The 24,388-nt window shown below is 44.7% G+C and overlaps 1 protein-coding gene across 1 annotated transcript in view; it reads right to left on the reverse strand.

Annotated features, from left to right (window-relative positions):
* The window catches only part of SYNE2 (spectrin repeat containing nuclear envelope protein 2), a 310,564-nt gene extending 296,733 nt beyond the window's left edge, over positions 1-13,831 (reverse strand). The window contains exon 1 of the mRNA XM_081090284.1: positions 13,616-13,831. The gene's annotated coding sequence lies outside the window, so the exon portion shown is untranslated. The remainder of the gene's footprint in view (positions 1-13,615) is intronic.
* Positions 13,832-24,388: the final 10,557 nt, after the last annotated feature.

Raw genomic sequence — 24,388 nt, forward strand, 5'->3', positions numbered from 1 at the left:
AGGTCTGACATGAGGTATCATCTCAGGGAAAGAACAGAATGCACTGCTGTGTATACTAAGTTATCTTTGTTGTTGCGACGTGTACAGGGACTCCATTCGAAATCTGTCTGGAGTTTTCGGGGGTTTTTTTAACTATTTTTGTCTACCTCTGAGCTTACTTTTTCTTTAATGTATCTGCTACTTCATTAAAATAGTTATAAATTATGTACCTTCCAGTAAAGATAAACTTCCAAAAACACGAATAAATCCTTCTGACCTCCAACTTCCAATAACTCGGGATACAAAATTCTTAAATTTTCTTTTCATGGAATTTCAGACTACAGTTTTGAGGTTTCTAAGGAATATTTTTCGCTTCTCTCAAATCCTTGCCCCTGGAAATATCCCAGTTCCCAAAACACATTAACATAAAACCCTCAGAAAGAAACGCCACCTAAATCGATGTCTCCCCATCAGTCAACAATTACAACACTCCCCCAAAAACATCTTCCGGATGCCACCATATTTTCCTGAGTAGAAGCAAAACTAGAACCACTGAAGGATCTCAAGAAGTAGGCCCACTGCGACAAACAAAATCTCTGTGTAATCCTTTCGCTGAAGCTCCTCCAAATTCCTTCGTGAAGAAGCCGGCTGACTCAGTCCAGTACTGAGATCTGTATCTAATTAGAGAGCGTTATCTCAATATTTGCACATTCCTTCTGACGACCTACAGTGCAATAAAAGTGAAATATCAGTGGCCTCTCCTGTGTTAGCTGGGCAGTAAGAACAGGTAAATTCTCCTTAGATAGGTGACCAAGTTTGTTGGTTCCCTGTTTGATAATAACGATAAAACAGTAACAAGAAGAGTTAATGTTTATTTAGTACTTCGTTTGTGCCAGGCATTTTGCATGTACCATCTCTTTTATCCTCACAAGTCCATAAGATAGACACTCTCTACCCCATGTAGGGAAACAGAGAAGGTAAATAACTTGCCCAAGACCAAACTGCAAGTTACTGGCAAGAACGGCCTGAACAGAAGTATGTGAGCTCCATATCCCACGTCCTTAAAAGAAACTTCCTACCAGGCAAGACCGCTCTAATTTACTCACATAGCCCATGACTCTATAGAGAAATGTACCAAAACACGTATCACATGATCAGTCAACATAAGAAGTAGTTAACAGATTAATATAGTGACTGAACTAAAATGGGCCTATGTTCACATAAACTCTCTGTTAAACATCTGATGAAACGTGCTCCTTGCCCACTGTTGCGGTGGCAGTTAACTGGCAAACTTGTGTAATAAATTAACTCCCAGAACTGGTTCAGCAGCGGGCAAGAAGCTCAGGTATCTAAATGCTAACCCCAGGTATGTCACTGATTGGAAAGGCGATCAAGAGCACTGAAGTTCCACTTCAGGTTTCCGGGACTCGGGACACAGCCTAAAAGAAGGACCCATATTTACGAAACCTCAACAATGTCCCCTAATGCCAAATGTCTAGGTAAAAAGGAAAAAGCACAAATTCTAACCACGTTGCGTAATTACTGCTCTGTCAGGGTTCCAAGTGTTCGTAAACACTCGAATGGGATAAACATGCCCCTCTCCCATAACGAGGATCTCCAGGGACAGAGCCCGCAGAAATGGAAAGTGAAAATTGCATGAGGGAGGCCTTTGCTTTTTAAACATGTGTGCTGCTGGATTTCTGTAACAATAAAAACAAACTTGTAAAAAGTGCTCCAAGTCTTGCCAGACTTAATTTTTATCTGCATCCAGGAGCTTGACCTCAGATTCCACATCTCATCATCTAGTGAAGGGGTATCACTGAGGAGAAAAGCTTCATTCACTGGCCCCTCTCATCCTCTCCAGTTCAACCAAAACAAGGCTCATTTTACAAAGGTTGTATCCGCTCCTACCCAAATGTTTCCACTTCATCAGAAGCAAGAGGAGAAAAAAATCTTGAAGGACTTCACCTTTCAAGCATCTTTAAAAGGAAAGTAACCTTGGAACTTGAGAATTAAGATTGAGTGTGAAACTCCCTGGACATTCCTCAGGTAACAAATTCCCACAGCCGGGTTCCAGGGTTAGTGTCTCTCTCCTCCTGGTACAGAAGATGCAATGGGGGGCTGAGTGTGGAAACTGATGGGAAATGCCAGAGAGCAGCCTCTGCCTTCAGTGCACACTCATTCTTCCTAGCCCTGGCTCTCCCTGGCTCCAAAGAGCTTGAAGAGAAAGATAAAAGTGAGAGGTGCATTGAAATTAAGGTAGATGTTTCAATAATATCAGGCCCCTGCTGAGCCTCTATTTCTCCATCGATAAAAATAATATTTGCACCCAGCCGGAGTGGGTCAGTGGCTGAGCGCAGGCCCATGACCAGGAGGTCATGGTTCAATTCCTGGGCAGGGCACATGCATGGATTGCAGGCTCAATTCCTAGTAGGGAGTGTGCACAAGGCAGCCGATCAACGATTCTCTCTCATCACTGATGTTTTTCTCTCTCTCTCTCTCCCTCTCCCTTCCTCTCTGAAATCAATAAAAATATTTTTTTTTAGCCAAAACCGGTTTGGCTCAGTGGATGGAGCGTCGGCCTGTGGACTGAAAGGTCCCAGGTTCGATTCCGGTCAAGGGCATGTACCTGGGTTGCGGGCACATCCCCAGTAGGAGATGTGCAGGAGGCAGCTGATCGATGTTTCTCTCTCATCGATGTTTCTAACTCTATCTCTCTCCCTTCCTCTCTGTAGAAAATCAATAAAATATATTGAAAAAAATATATTTTTTTAAAAAAGAAGCTATGTCCTTAACCATTCCACAACACCAGACATTTCCAAAATTCACTTGTTTCTTTAATACTGATACACACAGGAGTATTACCCAAGACCAAGACCCTAGTAAATTATATTTATCCCGTCAGTACATGGAAGCCATTTGGTTCTGCTCTAGGCCAGGGACATACACCAGCAAGTTCACAATCTCCCAGACTCACTTCTATTTCTCCTTACCCTGCCCCCAACTCACTGAGAAACAGATCAGAAGAAAAATGATTTGCAATTAAATCTTTCCTTTTTGTGGGACACATGACATTAACAGTAAATATACAGGGTTTAACAGGCACATATAAGCTGAAAGAATATGTGGGATCATTTTAAAACATACTCTCAAACCTCAAACCTCAAATCAGCAGCTGTTGCTAAGAAAACACACAGCCAACAGCGAGACAACAGGATGACTCAGACAGGAGCGCGTTCACCTTCCAAGTCTCAGAAACCATCACCAACACAGGCTTGTAATCAAATCATCAGCCTGTGGTTATAAGCATTTGGGAGTTTCCTTTCATTGGGCTCGAAAGGATATATAAAGTCAGTTCTGGACTAAACACTATTTATAAAAGTAATTATTACCCAGCTGAGTTGCAGCTTGTTATAATGAAAAAAGTACAAAGACTACAAAGGTAACAGACTTTCTTTTAAACACAAGTCCATTAACAGAGAAAAAATTCTTAGTGTCATCAAATGAGTGACTACAAGGGCTATTCAAGCAAGAGAATGCTAGTCATCTTTTTCTGTTAACGTACAAGTATGAACACACCTTTAACTCTTTTATAAACAGAATTTATAATAGTCCTTCCTCTTTAAAAGAAAATTTTTCTGAATAGCTAGCTCCAATTTTTGAACTAAAAGCTCTAGCATGCATTATCCTATCAAACAATCTCATCATACACTGACTATAGCCTATCACAGTACTAACAGCTTAGATGCATTTGAGCTGTGGGTTGTTTATTTCTTTTGGAAGCATGTGGAACAGTCTTGAACAGCTTTATTTATTTTTAATTCTCAACTACAGTTGACATACAATATTGTATTAGTTTCAGGTATACAGCATAGTGGTTAGACATTTATATAAATTATGAAGTGGTTCCCCCTCCCCCATAAGTCTAGTACCCACCTGGCACCATACATAGCTATTACAGGATTACTGACTCTAGTCCCTATGCTGTACTTCACATTACCGTGCCTGTGTTAGGAACTGCCAATTTGTACTTCTTAATCCCATCACCTGTTCACCCAGCCCCCAATTCCCCTCCCATCTGGCAACCATCAGTTTGTTAACTTCATCTCTGAGTTTCTTTCTACTTTATTTTAGTTTTTAGGTTCCACATATAAATGAAATTATAGGTATTTATCTTTCTCTGACTTATTTCAGCTTTACTTCTTTTTAAAAATATTTAATAACATTTGAAGATTTATGTACACTTTTTTTTTCTTAGAGAGAGAGGTAGGGAAGGAGAGAGGAAAGGAGGGAGGGAGAGGGAAGAGAGAGAGAGAGAAACATCAATGTGAGAGAGAAACATCATTCAGTTTGCTCCCATACGCTCCCCGACAAGAGCAAACCCAAAACCTGGCTATGTGCCTTGATCAGGAATTGAACCTATGACCTTTCGGTATACAGGACAAGCCGGCCAGGGCTCAGCTTTACTTCTTTTGTTGCAATTTACACTTAAGGTAAAAATTACTTCTAAGTAATTAGCATTTTTAAAATGAAAATTATCTAACATCTGTGGTATGACCCATTAATTAATGGGTCAGACAGAGCCAAAAGTGAACATTTTAGTCATAATACAATCAGTTTCTCCTCAGGATAGCATAACTTGTACTCCAAAGACAGAGCGGGAGAAAACATGTCTGTGTGAATTAATTCTGCCCCCTTCCTCCAAACATGATGAACTCTCTGATAGCCTGAGTTCTAACTAAACAGGTCATCTCTAATCTTGATGAAAAGACTGTGCAGAATGCTGAGATTTTTTTTTTAAAGATGTATTGTTCCTCCCTAAATGTTAAATACCTTTTCTTTCCAAATGAGGCAACATAATTGCTGAAATGAATGAGAATTTATAATGTATTATTATAATGTAAATTTTTAATGCATTAAAATTGGCCCAGAAAACTGCAAAAACTTCTTATAACATCTCCCTTCCCAATTTGCTAATTTGCCTTTCTAATTTAACTTTCTCCTTTCAGGCCCCTCGTTCCGGCACAGTATTCCAATTTTGGCAGTGTATGGGTGGATATTCTTTCTTACTAGCCTAGAATATTATCTATAAGTATAATGTATATATTGCTATCATGATGATGGTACATAAAATGTTTTGATAAAATGTTTTTACTGTTATAATCAGTATATTTATTTTTAATGAATTTTACTGTTTTGTTTTACTTATCTTTTGTGTAAATAAACTTCAGGTAAGCTTTATAATTTGTTATGTAACCATAAAAAAAGCTATGTGATTCCATTTCAAATTCATCTTTAGCACCTTAATAGCTCAAATAATTTAAAATCTATTGATTAATGAAATTATATGATGTATGGAATTTGCTTCAAAATAATCCAGCATGCAGCCCTAGCTGGTTTGGCTAAGTAGATAGAGCATCAGCCTGCAGACTGAAGGGTCCTGGGTTGATTCCAGTCAAGGGTACAAGCCCAAGTTGCAGGCTCCATCCCCAGTGGGGGGTGGGCAGGAGGTAGCCAATCAATAATTCTCTCCCATCACTGATGTTTCTCTCTCTCTCTCCCTCTCCCTTTCTCTCTGAAATCAATAAAAATATTTTTTTAATTTAAAAAATAATAATAATAATCCAGCATGCAGAGATAGGTGAGGGTATAGGTAAAACCAAATCAGCAGGATTTGATCATTATTAAGACTAGGTAATGTTTACACAGAAGTTCATTTCACTATTATATCTGCTTTTGAATATATTAAAATTTTTCATAATAAACATTTTTAAAATCTAATTTACTATTTCTCCAGTGTCAGGTGTAACTTTACCCATGTCTATTTCCCCCACACAGCAATTCATGTTTTACCTGACACTTCATTAGTGCCAGCACTGCCCCTAAAGCTCGGAGGGACAGAGTAAATGGAGTCACTATAGTCAAGCTGCTAAATTATTAAAATCAAGTAGGTGGAGGTGTGAGGAAAGGATTCTCTTCTTGCTTTGACTAGCCTGGGAACTTAAACTTTTGAACTTCCCAGTCCTGCATCAATACCTGGATATTTACCAAACCTCTGACTACCCCCCTGAACGACTAAGGAAACAATGCTCAGGTACCCAGGCCACCTGGCATCACTGTCCATACCTGTGACGATCTGAGTTTCCATCCTGGACCAATCCGGAGGCTAAGAATACAGAACTGGTTCATCTCACAGATGTACTTCTTACTGTAAGAACTCCTAGCTTTTCTTTCTTCTTGAGAATACATTTGGGGTTTTGCCTAGTTCTGTTTCTAGGGTTTGCAAACCCTAAGACCCTTGAATAAATCTTTATCATTTATTTCTAGCCAAAGCCTCCAGACTCTTTCTGGACTTGTTCAACAGTACAATGGAGCACATTTCTTACCGATACTCATAGAATTTAGGAGCTGGGGGGGAAATCTCAGATGATCTAATCCTCCATGCTGGTGGTTTCACAGCCTTGCGTGTGCATCAGAATCGCTTGGAAAGCTTGTTAAACACAGGTTGCTGGGCCCCACCCTCAAGGTTCCGATTCAGTAGGTTTGATGCTGCTGGTCCTAGGCGGGCACTTTTTGAGAACCACTGCTCTAAGCTTTCTCCCACCGCCCTGTTCGAGTCGCCATTGTAGAGATCACAAATTACCACATTGGAGTGCATGTTCCGCTGCTTGTGGGCTTTCTCTTACTAGACAGCTGGCTTTCTCAAGGCAAGGGACATACATGTTCAATGTGCTGGAGCCCAGAGGCAATAGATATTTATAAAATTAATTAACCTGTTGAATGCACTGAGTTTTTCTACTCGTTTATCATTGAATATTTGTCAATGTACTGTATTAACATTCAGAATAGAGGGACATTTACAGACCCAGATGGAGAGTAGCTCCTCGCTGATGACAAACAGCAAGCCTTGGCAGTACCTAAAGGAAGATGAAAAGTCAGCAGGAACCAGAGTAACAAGGAGAAGGCAAATTCTAGACAGACAAGAGCTGCATCTCAGACCGCAGTTTCCAATCTATGAACACGAACGAGCAGAAGCGTGTGGCTCACTTTTGTCACCTGTGTTCCTTCGACCTGAGGAGACATCACTGAGTGATTTTTCAGCTCAAACACTATCAAAAGAAAGAAGTGCTTTCAAACTCATCTTTCAAAGTTTCTCAGGGCCTGGAAATTGTCAGCATGGGCAGCCGATTCCTTCTCCCCATCCACCTCCTCCTCCTCATGCTGCTCAGAGGAAAGACCGGAAGCGAGTGGCACTGGCAGTGCCTGTCGGGGTTCCCCAAGCCCCGGTGCTCTGAGTGCCGTGATGCCCCACAGGATCCTGAGGCAGCCTCCCTGTCACAGCAATGAGCTACTCAATAATAATGCAGGGTATTTCACTGAAGAAAATGACGAGGCTCTGATTTCTGAATTTCACTTTTCTTTAAAATAGATTCTAACTTGTAACATATGAATCCAATTACCCTGTATGTGATTATTTGTTATTTTTATTTAACAACAGTAAAATAAAATTATAACCTGTATAACTGCATGGGTAAAAACATATGGCTCTATTATTACTTAGATCCCCTTAAAAAATGATTGCTCAAACAAAAATAATAATGTAGTGTGGAGTTTATAACAGACAAAAAACAACGTGTATAACAATACACCAAAAGTCAGAGGAAGAGAAATGAAAATACACTATTACAAGGTTTTCATGCTGTACATGAAATGATATAATACACTTGAAGGTATACTGTGATGTATGCTAAAAACCCTAATGCAACCACTAAATAACAAAATAAAGACTACCTAATTAGCCAAACAGAGAGAAAACAGAATGATCAAAATTATCCCATAAAAACAAAGAAAGAAAGAAAAAGTGGACAAAAGAAACTGAGAACAGTGAGAAAAACAGAATACAAATAGCAAGATTTATACCTAACCATATAAATAATCATTCTAAATGGCCTAAACATACAAATTAAAAGGCAGAGATTGTCACATTGGATGAAAAAGCAACACCCTTCAAGGAGATGGATCATAATTCTCCACTGCTTAAGTGTGAGCTGCACATAGCGACTTCTTTCCCAAAAAGTACGGTCCAGAGGAGAGAAAAGAGTAACTTGGCAGTGCAGGAACCTGACGAACACCACTGCAGCCAGGTGGTCAAGGTTAACATGAACAGTGGTAAGTCGTGCTCCTCTGACACGGTGTAACTAGGATACACATTCTTTTCAGGTGCACATGAAGCATTTACCAAAATAAGTTATATTTTGGGCCACAAAATGTTTCTCAATAAATGTAAAAAAAGACTCAAGCCATAGAAAGAATGCTCTTTGACAAGAATGTAATTCTATTAGAAATCATTAAGTGGAAGATCTCTGGAAAATCCACCGATATTTGGAAACTACGTAATATACTCCTTGGGTGGCTCGGGGTCAAAAAATAAATCAAAAGAAATTTTTAAAAGTATTTTGAAATGAAATCACATCAGATCAAAATTTGTGAGATGTCAATAAAGCAGTACTTAGGAAGAAATTTACAGGACGAAACACCTACATCAGAAAAGAAAAAGGTCACAAACCAATGACCTAAAGAAACTAGAAAAAAGGCAAATTAAACCCAAACTAAGTAGAAAAAAAAATTATAAGGATCGGAGTGAAAATCAATTAAATAGAAAACAGTTGGGCGGGGGGGATCTTTATGACCTTGAATTAGGCAAAGATTTCTTTGGTACAACACCAAAAGCACAATTCATAAAAGATTAAATTGATAAACTTAATTAAAATTTAAAACTTCTGACCATCAAAGATACTGTTAAGAGAATGTAAGACAAGCAATAGATTGAAAGTAAATATTTGCAAATGATGTATCTGATAAAGGACTTGTATCCAGAAAATATAAAATCTCAAAACTCAATAAAGAGAAAGCAACCAACTCTATTTTTTTAAAATGGGCCAAGAAATGTAAACAGGAACTTGAACAAAGAAGATATATGAATGGTGAATAAGCACTCATTGCAAGAAGCGGGACAAAAAAGAGAACCATTATATAAAATTCTAAAAATGCAAACTAGCCGAAACCGGTTTGGCTCAGTGGATAGAGCGTCGGCATGCGGACTGAAAGGTCCCGGATTCGATTCCGGTCAAGGGCATGTACCTGGGTTGCGGGCATATCCCCAGTAGGAGATGTGCAGGAGGCAGCTGATCGATGTTTCTCTCTCATCGATGTTTCTAACTCTCTATCTCTCTCCCTTCCTCTCTATAAAAAATCAATAAAATATATTTTAAAAAACATAAAAATAAAAATAAAAATGCAAACTAATCCATAGGGTCAGAGAGCTGTCTCTAGTTATCTGGAGAAGGGGAATAAGGGTGGAGGGAGGAACCAGAGGAAGAAATAGTTTTACAGGTCTACATATGTAAAAAAAAAAAAAAGAAAGAAAGAAAAAGAACAATTTTACACTGTAAATGTGTGCAGACTACCATATGTCAATTATACTCAACAGAGCTGTTTTTAAAATGATCACCCAAAACTGCAAAGTGTAGACAATTTAAGATAACAATCAAAAAGGAAGAACATTCTCCCTGCCATGTGAGGACACAGAAAAGGTGGCCGTCTGCAAGCCAAGAAGACAGTCCCCCCAGAACCAAACCTGCCAGCATCTTGATCTTGGGCTTCCCAGCCCCCAGAATTAACATTTACACTCAGGAAAAAAAATCCTTGTGGAAGGGCCACAACATGGAAGGAATATAGTCCCTGAGTCACTGCTTGGAGCTGCCCAGGAGAGCAATCCTACCAGAAACATCAGTGATGGACTATTGGATGGGTGACACATACACTCATATAACCAACTTCAGGACTGTTTGTTACATAGCAGTTAGCCTACGCTACCTAATGCATGCAGATATTTAAGTTATCTGTCAGAGAATAGATGATCTTTTTCATCATGGCGAGGAGGGGAAGCAGAATATAACCTACAATTTATGAAGTATTACAGGCTTTAAACATTCATGATTTTACATTATTTCAGACACAATCCTTTATTTGGTAAAAGGAGGAAAAGGGGCATATGACATAGGTATGAAATCAACCACGGGGAAAGAAATGAACACAGGGAAGCCCTGAAGAACAGGCATTTAACATTAACATCACTTCTTTGTTAAAATGGAGCCAACCTGAAATATCTCATAACGACCATTATTATTATTATTTTGTTTTTCCAATTTGGCCCACCCCACTCCCAGGTGGAATCAGGTCCTCCCCTCACACCATAGCCCCCGCAGAATACATTTTTCTAGCATGCCACGGTACACCTCAATGGCTTAGCTGCCCACTAGAATACTGGATGAACAGCTCCATCAGAATAGGGACTGTGTCTTCTGATGTTACACAATGTGGACAAATGTGGGTGCTTTGAAGTCTGAGAGCCTGGCTCCCTATCCTAAGCTGTGCTATTCACCTACTGTGTAACCTCAGAAAGTTACTTAATCTCCTTGATGTCCAGTTTTGTAAACCACAACAGAGCGCTAATAGGGCATATATGAGGACTCAGGCCCTGCATCTTCCACCTGATTGCCACTCTACCTTCACGGAGTCCTCTCCTGCCAGCTGTCAGTACCCAGCCACAAGGACCATTCCTCAGCTCCAATAAATCCACGCACCGCCACGGAGAAGCCTTCTTACTACTCACTTACGGACCTCTGGTTACTCTGTGTCTCAGCATCCTGTTGCTCCCTTCTTTCCACCAAACAAAATCCATTCAACAAATAGTTCTGAAGGACCTACTGTACACCGGGCCCTGCTCCAGATTCTGAGGATACAACGGTGATTACAACAGCACTGATGGAGAAGGCAATCTAGTGGGGGAAGACAGGCCATACACAAAGGAGTAAAATATGGAGTGCACTAGTTAGATGGTCACAAATGCTGTGGAGAAAGGAAAAAAAAAGAACTTGTGAAAGGGGGAATGGGAGTTGCAAAAGTGGCGTGGGTGGAGGGGTGATTTTAAATCCTGGGTTTAGTGAAGCCTCGCTGAGAATAAGATTTGAGTAAAGAAGGCCCTGACTGGTTTGGCTCAGTGGACAGAGCGTCGGCCTGCGGACCGAAGGGTCCCAGGTTTGATTCCGGTCAAGAGCATGTACCTTGGTTGTGGGCACATCCCCGGTAGGGGGTGTGCAGGAGGCAGCTGATCGATGTTTCTCTCTCATCGATGTTTCTAACTCTCTATCCCTCTTCCTTCCTCTCTGTAAAAAATCAATAAAATATATTTTTTTTTTTAAAAAAGTGAAGGAGGTCAGAGAGAACAATACAGCTATGGGGGCTAGACAGGGGGTATTGCAGGCAGAGGAAACAGCCAGTCCAAAGGTCCTCAAACAGCAAAGAAGCTAGTTTGGCTGTGAAAGTATGAGAAAGAAGAGCAGCAGATAAGATTAAAAAGGTGACAGGATGGGGGACTGAGGAGGACCAGATGGGGGTAAACTCTGGGGGCCACTTCCACTCAGAAGGGACGGGAAGCCACTGAGATCTGATTTACATTCTGAAACCTGTGATTAGCTTGGTAATGCTTTTTATGTCCTGCCCGATTACCCACTAGATAAGCATAGGAACCACAGCCCTCCTGTGCGTTAAACTCCAGCAGCTAGCACGTTGCAGGCACTCAGTAAATATTTACTAGATGAATGTAACATGTTTACTGGTACAAAATAAGCATTCCATAAATGGTATTATCATCTGGCACCCCAGAGTCCAGCACAGTGGAAGGCATATGGTAAAAGCTTGTTTGAGTAAATGAACAAGTAATTTTGTGAAGTTATTGAAAATCTGTATTTAAAACATGAGTAATGACAAATGAATCAATTGCTTTCACCCTGTACCTTACTTATTAAGACACAACTGATTCCACTTCTGAGCTTTGCATTAAACTTTCACCTTACGCTACCAAGAATAACACCCTTGTGACTCAGTTCTCTAAACAGACTGCAATATCCAGCAAACACAGAGAATACTAACGCACTGAAATGCTTGTAAAATGTTTAACTGGGTAAACTTATTCACCTGACTTTTTAATAAAACAATCTTCATGTACAAGACCAAGCTGACTCAAAGTGTGGTTTGATTCTGACTCTTGTTGAATCCCAATAAGGATCCTTAATTCAAACATGTGCATAAAGGACTAAGAATTTCCTTTTTCTTTCCTTTATTTTTTTAAACTTATTTGGCTTATCCAGTCTTCACTATGAAAAAAAAACTTAATAAAGATTAGTTACACCTGTTCCCTTCACCCTAGGTGTGGGTGGGCGGGCATAAGGCCCTTGGGAGTCTCAGCAGAGTTTTCCAGAGAAAAACCTCAAGGAGTTATGCATTAAAGTTTAAAAACACATCGAATGTCCCATCTCGTAATCGCGAACACTCTCCCTGGAGTTTACACGGCCTCGACGGCGGCGACCCCAGAGGTAACCAACTGTAATCCCCACCCCTCATCGTGGTCCAGCCTTTCCTGGACACATCTTCACACCACTTCACATCGGCAAGGGAGACCCCGGAGCTAAGGACACTCTTAGAAAAAACAAATGAAAGTTGCCTGAAATCACACAAACTTTTAAAAAGAAAAGACTGACGCCAAAGTTTTGAGCGGCCAGAGAGAACCTGCTCGGTTTGGCTGGGGCTTGCTGGTGCTTGTGCACAACCGTGCCTGCTGGCAGCGCGCTCCGACGCTCCCCGCCACTAGGGGAGGGGCAGACAACAACTTTCGGAAATAACAGGCGCGCACAAAGGCCAATGCTGCCCGGACTCCCCAACCGCCCCACCTCCCTCAAATGAGGGGACTCGTGCGGTTGCGAGCAGCACTGATTCCCCGCAAGTTCCCCGCCGCCCGCTTTTTTTTCTTTGCTTTTTTTTCCACCATTAGAAAAATAACTGAGGAGGAGAAGGTGCCACCGTCAGACCCTCAAGGCAATTTCAGACAACAAAGACCCCAAGCAATCAAAACGGAATTAGAATCCGAGCCAACCCGGCCGTCCGAGCGCTCGGCTGCCGGGCCCGCCGCGGGTCCCGCGCCCTCTCCAGCCGGGTGCGCCCCGCCCGCCGGTCCGCGGGTCCCAGGGGCGAGCCTCGCGCCGCCCACGATTTGGCCAAATCTGCGCCGCGGCTCCGGGCTCCGGGCGCTCTCACGCGGCGTTCAAAATCTTTCCCGCCCAGGCGTGACGCGGGGGACGGGAACAATCAGCGGACCCGAGCGCCGGGGCCTGGGCCCGACCGGGGCGACCGGGAGGACCAGGGGCGAGCGCCCGGCGCAGCCCCCTTCCCCAACCCCGCGGACCGGCGGGCTGGGGCCGGGAGGTGACACAAAGAAGCCGGGGAGACCAACGCCACCCGCCGGCGCTCGCTCCGATTCCGGAGCGCCCCGCCCGCTGACAAGTTTGCGGCGCCCTCCACGCACCCCGCTCTCCCCACCCGGGCGAAGTTTCCCGTGGCCGGGCTCGGACCCGGGCATCCGGCCGGTTCCCGTCCTTCGCCGCCCCCGCCCCCGGCTCGGGGACCTTCCTTCCCTCGCCCCCGCCCCTTCCCCTCCCTCCGGCGGTTCCTCCAGCCCCACCGCAGCCCGCTCCCTCCCGGGCGCCACGGGATGCGGGGGCCCCGCGGCCGCGCTCACCCGCTGCTGCCCCGCGAGGGCGCGGGCTGGGGCCAGCCCAGGTTGGCGCCCCGCCGGCCTGGCTCCCTCGATCGCCCCTTTGGCTCGGTCTCCTCCACGCTCTTTCGGTCCAGCCGGAGGCTCGGGGCACCGCGGGGCGCGCTCCGCTCCCGAGCGCCCGGAAAGCTGCAGACCACGCCCCGCGTCTTCCCCGCCCGCCCTGGGCCGCCGAGTCCCGCGCTCGCCGCTCGGCGGCCAGTGTCGAGCCCGCCCGCCAGCGCCGGGGGCGGAGCGGCCCGCCTCCCCCCGCACGCCCCGGGCAGCCCGGCGCTGGCAACTTTTCTTTCCATGTTTTGGAGCATCAGAGATGGTCTAAATGGGAAGCTAACTCAGAATACAGGTTTGCGACCGGGGGAGGCTCGGGTGGGGTGGGGAGATTGGTGGAATGCCACAAACTCACCGCAATAAGCTTTTCTGGTTAACTCCAACGAGAAACTGTTCTAACATTCCTGGATTTCTGTGTCCTGGGTGGAGGGTGGAGGGGGTGGAGGGTGGAGGGTGGAGGGTGGAGGGTGAAGGGGGCGGTAAGAGCAGATCTTCCAATTAGCTACCAGTCCTTAATCAAGTCATTTACCTTTGTGGACCCTTTGTAAAATGAGGAGTTTGGAGTGGTTCTCAACCTTCCTAATGCCGCGACCCTTTAATACAGTTCCTCATGTTGTGGTGACCCCCAACCATAAAATTATTTTCGTTGCTACTTAATAACTGTAATTTTGCTACTGTTGTGAATCGTAATGTAAATATCTGATATGCAGGATGTATTTAGGCGACCCCTGTGAAAGGGTCGTTTGACCCCAAAAGGGGTCGCGACCCACAGGTTGAGAACCGCTGGAGATGGTTTTAAAAATCTGGATCAGTCATTCTGATAGCGTGGTCCAAACTTCAGGGTCACCTGGAGGGAAGGGGTGGCGCTTGTTAACAATGTAGATCAGTGGTTCTCAACCTTGGGCTGCACATTAGAATCACCTGGGAATCTTTTTAAAATCCTGATTTCTGGGCCTCATCCTCCAGAAATTCTGTTTCTTTGTTATGGGGTGGGGCCACAACATTAGTAACAAAGAAACAGAATTTCCGGAGGATGAGGCCCAGAAATCAGGATTTTAAAAAAAGATTCCCAGGTGATTCAAATGTGCAGCCCAAGGTTGAGAACCACTGATGTAGATTATTGGGTCACTGCCTCCCACTGGACACTGGGGAGTTAGAAGAGTCTCAATCTTAGGAAATGATATACAAATTCCAGATCTCAACTTCAGTGGAAACTGAGTCCTTGGGAATGTGTCCTGCAGGTGCCAGTTTGATTTTCCAGCAAATCACTCACTGCCTTTGGACTCAGGATGGCAGCACCGACCCCCACTCACCTGTTGTGCTGTCACAGTATTACCAAGGCAGGCGAGGTCCTCAATGAAAGGTATTGTATCACCTCACTACTATTACATAACGAAGCAGTGACTTCGAAATATTTCTCACTTGAGTTTGTATCACAATCAGATTCTTACAAGTCCAAATTCAGGTATGTGGTATGGGTACAGAATCTTGCTTGAATTACCTAATTAAATTTGTTGCTTAGGACTCAAACTAAATGGTTAGGAGACAAGAGCTTTGATAATGAATTCAGTTAATATACATTAATGGGAAAAATACTTGAAAATTGTACCCACAATTTAGGATAATTATTTTAAAAACATGTACTTCTGTGGGTACCAGGATGATATAGGTAAATTATTTTAAATGCACATTTTATTGATCAATAGCTCAATTTCTATCAAAACAGCACACTCCCAGTCTACATGTCATCCTTTGTATTCTAAGATAATCGCTCTGATAATATCACTTCTCTTCTTGACCTACCCATATCTGCATTATTTATTATTAACTAGAGGCCTGGTACATGTAATTCATGCACTGTGAGGGTAATCCCTCAGCCGGGCCTGCCCCCTCTCGCAGTCCAGGAGCCCTTGGGGGATGTCAGACTGCTGGCTTAGCCCTGCTCTCCATGGCTTAAGCCAGCAGTAGGACATCCTTAGCACTGCCGCAGAGATGGGAGAAGCTCCCGCCACCACTGCATTCACCAGCTGTGAGCCCGCCTCAGGGCTTCGGGCTGAGAGGTGCTGCCCCTATGGGAGCACACTAACCACCAAGGGGAAGCTCCTGTGTTGAGCGTCTGCCCCCTGGTGGTCAGTGCACATCATAGCAACCAATTGCTCTGCCATTCGGTCGATTTGCATATTAGCCTTTTATTATATAGGACTAGAGGCCCGGTGCACAAAAATTTGTGCACTCGGGGGGGGGGGGGGGAGGGAGGAGGGATCCCTCAGCCCGGTCTGTGCCCTCTCGCAGTCTGGGACCCCTCGGGAGATAACGACCTGCTGGCTTAGGCCTGCTCCCGGGTGGCAGAGGGCAGGCCCAATCCCTAGGTGCAGCCCCGGTCAGGCTCAGAACAGGGCTGATTGGGGAGTTGGGGCGTTGCCCCCTGTCATGCACAGAGCAGGGTGGATTGGGAGGTTGCGATGCCACCCTCAGTCATGCTCAGGTTAGGGCCGATTCGGGGGTTGGGGCACCGCCCCCGTCACACTCAAGGCAGGGTCGATGGGGAGGTTATGGCTCTACCCCATCACACACAGAGCAGGGCCAATCAGGGGGTTGGGGCACCGCCACTCTCACACTCAGGGCAGGGCCGATGGGGAGGTTATGGCTCTACCCAGTCACACACAGAGCAGGGCCCGTGGGGGGCGGTTGGGGCGCCGCACCCTGTCACACACAGAGCAGGGCCAATCAGAGGGTTGGGGCGCTGCACCCTGTCACACACAGAGCCACAGGGCGATCAGGGGGTTGGGGCGCCGCACCCTGTCACACACAGAGCCGCAGGGCGATCAGGGGGTTGGGGAGCTCCCCCCTATCAGGCACAGAGCAGGGCTGATCAGGGGGTTGGGGCGCCTTCCCCTGTCACGAACAGAGCAGGGCGGATAGGGAGGTTGTGGCCCCGCCCCCTGTCACACACAGAGCCACAGGTCGATCAGGGGGTTTGGGCGCTGCTCCCTGTCACGCTGATCCCGGTGCCAGGAGGCCTCCCGGCTCTGCTGATCCCGGTGCTGGGAGGCATATTACCCTTTTACTATATAGGATATTGGCCTGGTGCATGGGTGGGGGCCAGCTGGTTTGCCCTGAACGGTGTCCTGGATCAGGGTGGGGGTCCTGCTTGGGTGCCTGGCCAGCCTGGGTGAGGGGATGATGGCTGTTTGCAGCTGGTCACACACCCTTCAGGGTGGGGGTCCCCACTGGGGTGCCTGGCCAGTCTGGGTGAGGGGCTGAGGGCTATTTTCAGGCTGGTGGGTGACTGAAGCTCCCAACCGCTCCTTTTTTTCTTTTTTTTCTTTTTTTTCTTTTTTATTCTGGGCCAGCTTTCGCTCTGGCTCCAGCTCTGAGGCCTCTGCTGCTGAAAGCAGGTATCTGGTTTGTTTAGGTTCTATAATCGAGACACTGTATCAACTCCAGCTCTGAGATCCCGGCTGCTGAAAGCTGGTTTCTGGGGTTTTGTTTAGCTTCTATATTTGTTAGAATGTTTCTTAAACTGCAGGTTCAGAGGCCGGCAAGGCAGGCGGGGAACGTTGGAGTCCTCCGTCACTGAAGCAAGCAAGCCTCATGTTAGCTTCCAGCTGCCTGGCTGCCAGCCGCCATCTTGGCTGGCAGTTAATTTGCATATCGCCCTGATTAGCCAATGGGAAGGGTAGTGGTCGTACACTAATTTCTCTTTTTTTTTTTTTTTTTTTATATATATTTTATTGATTTTTTACAGAGAGGAAGGGAAAGAGATAGAGAGTTAGAAACATCGATGAGAGAGAAACATCGATCAGCTGCCTCCTGCACATCCCCCACTGGGGAAGTGCCTGCAACCCAGGTACATGCCCTTGACCGGAATCGAACCTGGGACCCTTCAGTCCGCAGGCCGACGCTCTATCCGCTGAGCCAAACCGGCTTTGGCTAATTTCTCTTTTATTAGCTAGGACTAGAGGCCCAGTGCATGAAATTCATGCGTGGAGGGGGTGTCCCTCAGCCTGGACTGCACCCTCTCCAATCCAGGATTCCTCTTGCAATCTGGCACCACTGGCTCCTAACTGCTCACTTACCTGCCTGATCGCCCCTAACCCCTCTGCCTGCCTACCTGCTGCCCCTAACTGCTCCCCTGCCTTCCTGATCGCCCCTAACCACTCTGCCTGCCTACCTGATCACCCCTAACTGCCTGCTGGAGGACAGAGCCAGTCCTACAAGGGGCCATCTGCCTACCTATCACCCCTAACCGCTGGCCTGCCTACCTGATCAACCCTAGCCACTCTGCCTGCCTGCGTGATTATCCCTAATCTTTTGCTTGGGGGCGGGGCCAGCCCAGCAAGGGGCTATCTGCCTACCTGATCACTCCTAACTGCTGATCTGCCTACCTGATCACTCCTAACTGCTGATCTGCCTACCTGATCACCCCTAACCACTCTGCCTGCCTGCCTGATCACCCCTAACCCACCTCTGCCTCAGCCCCGCCACCATGGCTTTGTCCAGAAGGACGTCTGGAAGGATATCTGGAAGACGTCCAGTCTAATTAGCAATTACCCTTTTATTAGTATAGATGGCCTGGGTCACCACAAAGATATAAAGCAAGAAGATCCTTCTGGTCCTGGGATGTCTTTTCATAGAAAAGACCACTTTGCCTGATATAATACATGCAAATGAAAGACCCAGTTTTGAGGTGAAATTGGGCTCCAGTTGGAGCTGTCTACAAAGCATGGTCTGCTATTTTCCTTCTCTGTTCTATTCATTCTGTTCATTTCCATTTTACATCAGTTGCTTTCTTTACAATAAATATTGCAAAATCATCATGGCAACACTCTCTGGAGAAAACGTTAATAATCTCTTAATTATTGGTCCCTTCTAGGTATCTATATTACAAATCCTCAAAGTGAAAGGACTATTGCTCCCTTTTGTACCTAGTGCACTTAAGAGAATCCAGAATAAACTGTCTCAAAATGTTTTCAGATGTCCCCATGCGGGGTCTCCTAGGCATACTCGTTTGAATATTAAATTAACACCTGCTTTTAAATCAGTAAATTAGACTAATGGCTGTAGCACTGAAGCAGATCCTCCACACTTTGAAATGAAAATAAAACGTCATGCTAAGCCAAACAAAGACACACCTGGTTCTTTTGAAACACAGCACTGAGCATGTGAATGGATGGCTCATGCGCTTACACATCTGACCGGCGGAGTAAAGGTTGCCATGAACCCAGCCGTGCCCACATTCTCCCATGCACCAAAACACAGACATGGTACAATAGTACAGTAGGATGTCATGCTCTGCCTCTTTGCTAGTATTTACATCAGGCCTCTGTATTTACAGCAAAAGATCGGCAGCCTGCCTGAGAGACTCTGCCAGATCCAATTGGGGCAAACACAAATTTTGCAAACTGATAAAACGGAAAGCACATCTGGGGCTTGGTACACAAGCGTGCCGTGGCCCATGTGACGACTACTGAAGCATGAGTACCTACTGCCAGGTTGTACCGGGCAGGACAAAAGATGTGATCTGAGGCATTCGAGCGCGTTGGACACCCTCATGCCATGAAAGGAACTAAATCCATCACGCTTCAAGTCAGGCAGCAACTCCTCTGTCACAGCACAGGGTTTCTCTGAACTGGAGTTGTTTGTTGCATTCCTGCATCTGCACTAGAAAGTGAGTTCCTAGGCTTTGTCTCTGGAGAGCCTAAAGAAGAAAGGCAGTGGATTTTATCCTGGGAGCAAATTCTACTCTCGTGCTTGGATGCCATGTTGAGAAGGATAGTGGGATCGCATCAAGGTTTGGCAAGAAAGAATACAAGATGATTAATAATTGAGTCTCCTTGTACGCATATATGCATAACCCATGGACACTGACAATAGGATGCTGAAGGCCTGGGGGAGAGGGGCAGGCTGCAGTGGGTTAATGGGGGGAAAAAAGAGGCATGTGTAATACTTTTAATAATAAAGAATTATTTTAAAAAATTTTTAATACATAAATAAATATACTGAAACCAATTGGAAGAGTTTTCAACTGTCAAAATCTAGGACAATTTGAACATCAATTAATTACAGTAACAGATTTAAGTAAGCCATTTAATTAAAGAGAAAATTATGAATTCATACTGATATCAAGCTATTATTCTATCAATAAAATTTGATGATGAATAAAAATAATAATTGAGTCTCTGCCATGGGCACATGGTGGGGGGAGGGGGTATTAATATTACTATCATGTACTTATCAACCCTATTGGTAATAGGAGACAATAATATTAAATGATTGGCTGGAAGAATAAGTGAAGGTAAGAACAACACAAAGTATCTTTACCCACAGAGGCAGATATAATTAATTTGAAAAAGGGTGAGACCGACCTTACTACTTGCCTCTATTTCATTAACAATGTTATTGTTAAGACAAAAGGAGATTGGCTTAAAGCTAAACACTCCTTGTTAGGATGCTAACTCTAAGTACCTCAAGGAACAAACTTTTGCTACAATATTGTTTTTACCACATTAGGAGCACTTGTATAAGCCAGGGATGAAAATAGCTGGCCAGGAAAACAGCAGCTCTGTTCCTTTGTCCAAGAGTCCAGTCACACCCTGTAAAGGCCTGAGCTCCTTATCTCATTCTGGTCTTGTTTCCTGCCAAACCTGAAAACTAACACAAATAAATGGCTAATTGCTCCCTTGACCAATGTGATCTTTCTGACCATTGTCCTGATTCAAGTAGAAAGTTGTGTCCAACAACATGCAATTTGTGCACTGCCAATATATGCAGTAGATTGTCTCCTAAAATACTGAACCAACAGAACAAGTTTCTGCCAATTGAATCAGAGTCCCACATTCTAGAGTTTGAAGAAAAGTTAAAACAAAAGTCATGATTCAATGTCAAGTGGTAAGCATGGAGTCTGGTGGACAATAAGGACTCAACAAATGATAGACATTATTGCAATAATTTTCAAAAGCACTTTTTTGAAATGGTGAATTAAAGTATTGGAGTCTTAAAAATTCTGTAACTCACCTCATTTTACACAGGAGAAGATTGAAATCTTAGGGCAAAATATACCAGTATACCCAATGGCATAAAACTATTGGTGGTGGGAAGAGAGAGAGGGAGAGAGAAACTAGGGCCTTAGTCCTAAGGTATTTTTTATCTCCTCTCTAAAGGGGCGGATCTTTAAAAAAAGAGAGAGAAATACACACACACACACACACACACACACACACAATATACTAGAGGCCTGGTGCATGAAATTCGTGCACTGGGGGTGGTGGTGTTCCCTCAGCCCAACCTGCACCCTCTCCAATCTGGAACCCCTTGGGGGATGTCCAACTGCTGGTTTAGGCCCGATCCCTGGGATCAGCCTAAACCATCAGTCGGACATCCCTCTCACAATTCAGGACTACTGGTCCTAACTGCTCGCCTGCCTGTCTGCCTGATCGCCCCTAACCGCTTCTGCCTGCCAGAATGATCACCTCCTAACTGCTTTCCAGCTGGCCTGATTGATACCTAACTGCTCCTGTACCAGCCCGATCGCCCCCAACTGCCCTCCCTTGCCGGCCTGATCGCCCCCAACTGCCCTCCCCTGCTGATCTGATGGCCCTGGTCACCCCGGTGGAAGCTGCACGGAGCAGCAGCCAGGATTCACCCCCCCGGCGGGGCTGAGGGGACTCTGGCAGCAGGTGTGCAGAGCGCCCACTGAGACTCCCGCCCCCTCACAGGGCCTCAGGAACTGCAGCAGTAGGCACGTGGAGCAGGCGGCCCCGCCCCTCTGTGTGCGCCGCCATCTTGTGATGGTGTTACGGCATGAGGGTTAATTTGCATATTGCCTCTTTATTATATAGGATACACACACACACACACACTAGAAGCACAGCACGCAAAATTGTGCGAGACCCAGACCTGCCGTGTGCGAGCAGCTCACCGCCGCGAGCCACTGCGCCACGCGAGCCACAAGCCCCTCTGCCCCACGCAAGCGCCTCTGCACCGCATGGACCACGAGTTCTGCCATGCTGCGCAAGCGGCTCACAGGCCAGGGGAAGGAACCGAGAGGTGCTCCATGCACCTCCTGGTGACCGGTCGTTTGGTCGTTACAGCATTACAGCATTACAGCCACTGGGCTTTTAATGTGTGTGTGTATATATATATATATATATATATATATATATATATATATTAATATATATATATTTCAGAGAGGAAGGGAGAGGGAGAGAGAGATAGAAACATCAATGATGAGAGAGAATCATTGATTGACTGCCTCCTGCACGCCCCCTACTGGGGATTGAGCCTACAACCTGGGCATGTGCCCTTGACCAGAATTGAACCCGGACATTCAATCTACAGGCCAACACTCTATCCACTGAGCCAAACTGGTTAGGACTACAGGGGCAGATCTTAAGGGAGGACCTTAGGAGGATCTCAATAGAATATTCATCAGCTTTCCCAGGTGTGTCCTTTCAGGGTCATGGTATCCACTGATTGCTCAGGGCCAGGGCAGGGGGTCATTAGTCATCAAGGCTGGTCCTGCTGTCACCCTGCCTGGCCTTACTGCTCTTTTGGGCCTGAAGCTGAAACACAACTGAGGCCAAGATGTTATCTCTGCTTTGACCAAAACTGGCTCTGTGATCAACAGACCCAAGACTCTGCTTCCAAGATCATTTGATGTGGGTCAGAACCTCATCGTCCTGACTGCTTAATGCTTAAGGGAGTAGTGGTGCTGGAATGATTTCTTAAAGAAGAAAGACACGAAAAGCATTAGCCATAAAGGGAGGGGGGGGGGACACATTTAAATTAAGAACTTCAGTTCATCGAAAGACACCATCAGCCCTGGCCAGTGTGGGTCAGTTGGTTGAGCTTCCTCCTGTGCACTGGAAGGTTGCTGGTCTGATTCCCCCAAGGGCACATGCCCAGGTTGCATGCTTGATCCCCAATCAGGGTGTGTGCATGTTCAGGAGACAACCAATCAATGTTTCTCTCTCTCCCTCTCCCTTCCTCTCTCTCTAAAAATCAATTAAAAATCTTTTTAAAAATATATTTTCAAAAGGCACCATTAAAAGAGTGAAAAGAATGCAAATCAAAACAACAATGCAGTACCATCTCACACCAGTCAGATTGGCTATCATCAACAAATCAACAAACAACAAGTGCTGGAGAGGATGCGGAGAAAAAGGAACCCTTCTGCACTGCTGTTGGGAATGCAGACTGGTGCAGCCACTGTGGAGAACAGTATGGAGTTTCTTCAAAAAACTATAAATGGAACTCCTATTTGACCCAGTAATCCCACCTCTAGGAATATATCCCAAGAAACTAGAAACACCACTCAGAAAAGATATATGCATCCCTATGTTCATAGCGGCACAATGCACCATAGCTAAGATTTGGAAACAGTCTAAGTGCCCATCAGCAGATGAGTGGATTAAAAAACGGTGGTACATATACACAATGGAATACTATGCTGCGGTAAAAAAGAAGGAATTCTTACCGTTTGCAACAGCATGGATGGAACTGGAGAGCATTATGCTAAGTGAAATAAGCCAGTCAGAGAAAGATAAATATCACATGATCTCACTCATTTGTGGAAGATAATGAACAACATAAACTGATGAACAAAAACAGATCCAGAGACAGAGAAGCATCGATCAGACCGTCAAACCTCAGAGGGAAGGTAGAGGAGGGTGGGGGTAAGGGGAGAGATCAACCAAAGGACTTGTATGCATGCATATAAGTCTAACCAATGGACACAGACAAGGAGGGGGGTGGGAGGAGGGCATGGGGGGGGGATAAGGAGGGTAATGTGGGGATAAGGACACATATGTAATACCTTAATCAATAAAGAAAAAGAAAAAAAAGAGTGAAAAGACAAGTCACAGAAAGAAGATATTTTCAACACATGTAATGAATAAAGATCTAGAACCCAGAATATGTGGAACTTCTACAATATCAGTGAGAAAAGATAGAAAAATGAACAGAATAGTTGAACTGCAATTTTAGAGAAGAGAAAATCCAAATTGTCAATAAGGGGGGAAAATGTTTCACCTTGTTATTAATCAGAAAATTTTAAATTAAAGCCATAATAAGGTAACATTTTTATCCAGTAGATTGGCAAAATCTAGAAATCAGAAATTCAAAGTGCTGTGAGAATGTGGATCAATAGGAACTCTTATACATTGCCAGTACAAGTGTAGGTTGGTAAAACCATTCTGAAGCTTAATCTCACATCTCTTGTAAAACTAAAAATTTGCAAACTATAAGATTTCCACTTCCAGGTATACACCATGTATATCTTGGATATGTACAAAATGTACATGTATATGACAAGTTAAAAAATGTATATGTAGAAAAATAACTCACATGTACATTTCTAGTATCATTTTTTAAAAATAAACTTTATTGAGGAATACTTCACTTAGAAAAAAATGCACAGACTTTAAGTATACAGTTCAAGGAATCTTAATGAACATATATAACTGAGCTACCACTTCCACATTCAAAATACAAAACATTTAGCCCTGGTGGTCAGTGCATGTCATAGCGACCAGTCGTTGGTCATTCGGTCATTTGATTGCTTAGGCTTTTATATATATAGACAGATTACTGATTAAATTCCTAAAGCTATACCTTTACATTCCCTTGACTATTTTGTAACTATCAATTTGTACTTAATCCCTTCACCTTTCTCACCCAGCCCTC

This window comes from Myotis nattereri (genome assembly GCF_964212035.1).
Source record: "Myotis nattereri genome assembly, chromosome: 1".
Classification (NCBI taxonomy): Eukaryota; Metazoa; Chordata; class Mammalia; order Chiroptera; family Vespertilionidae; genus Myotis; species Myotis nattereri.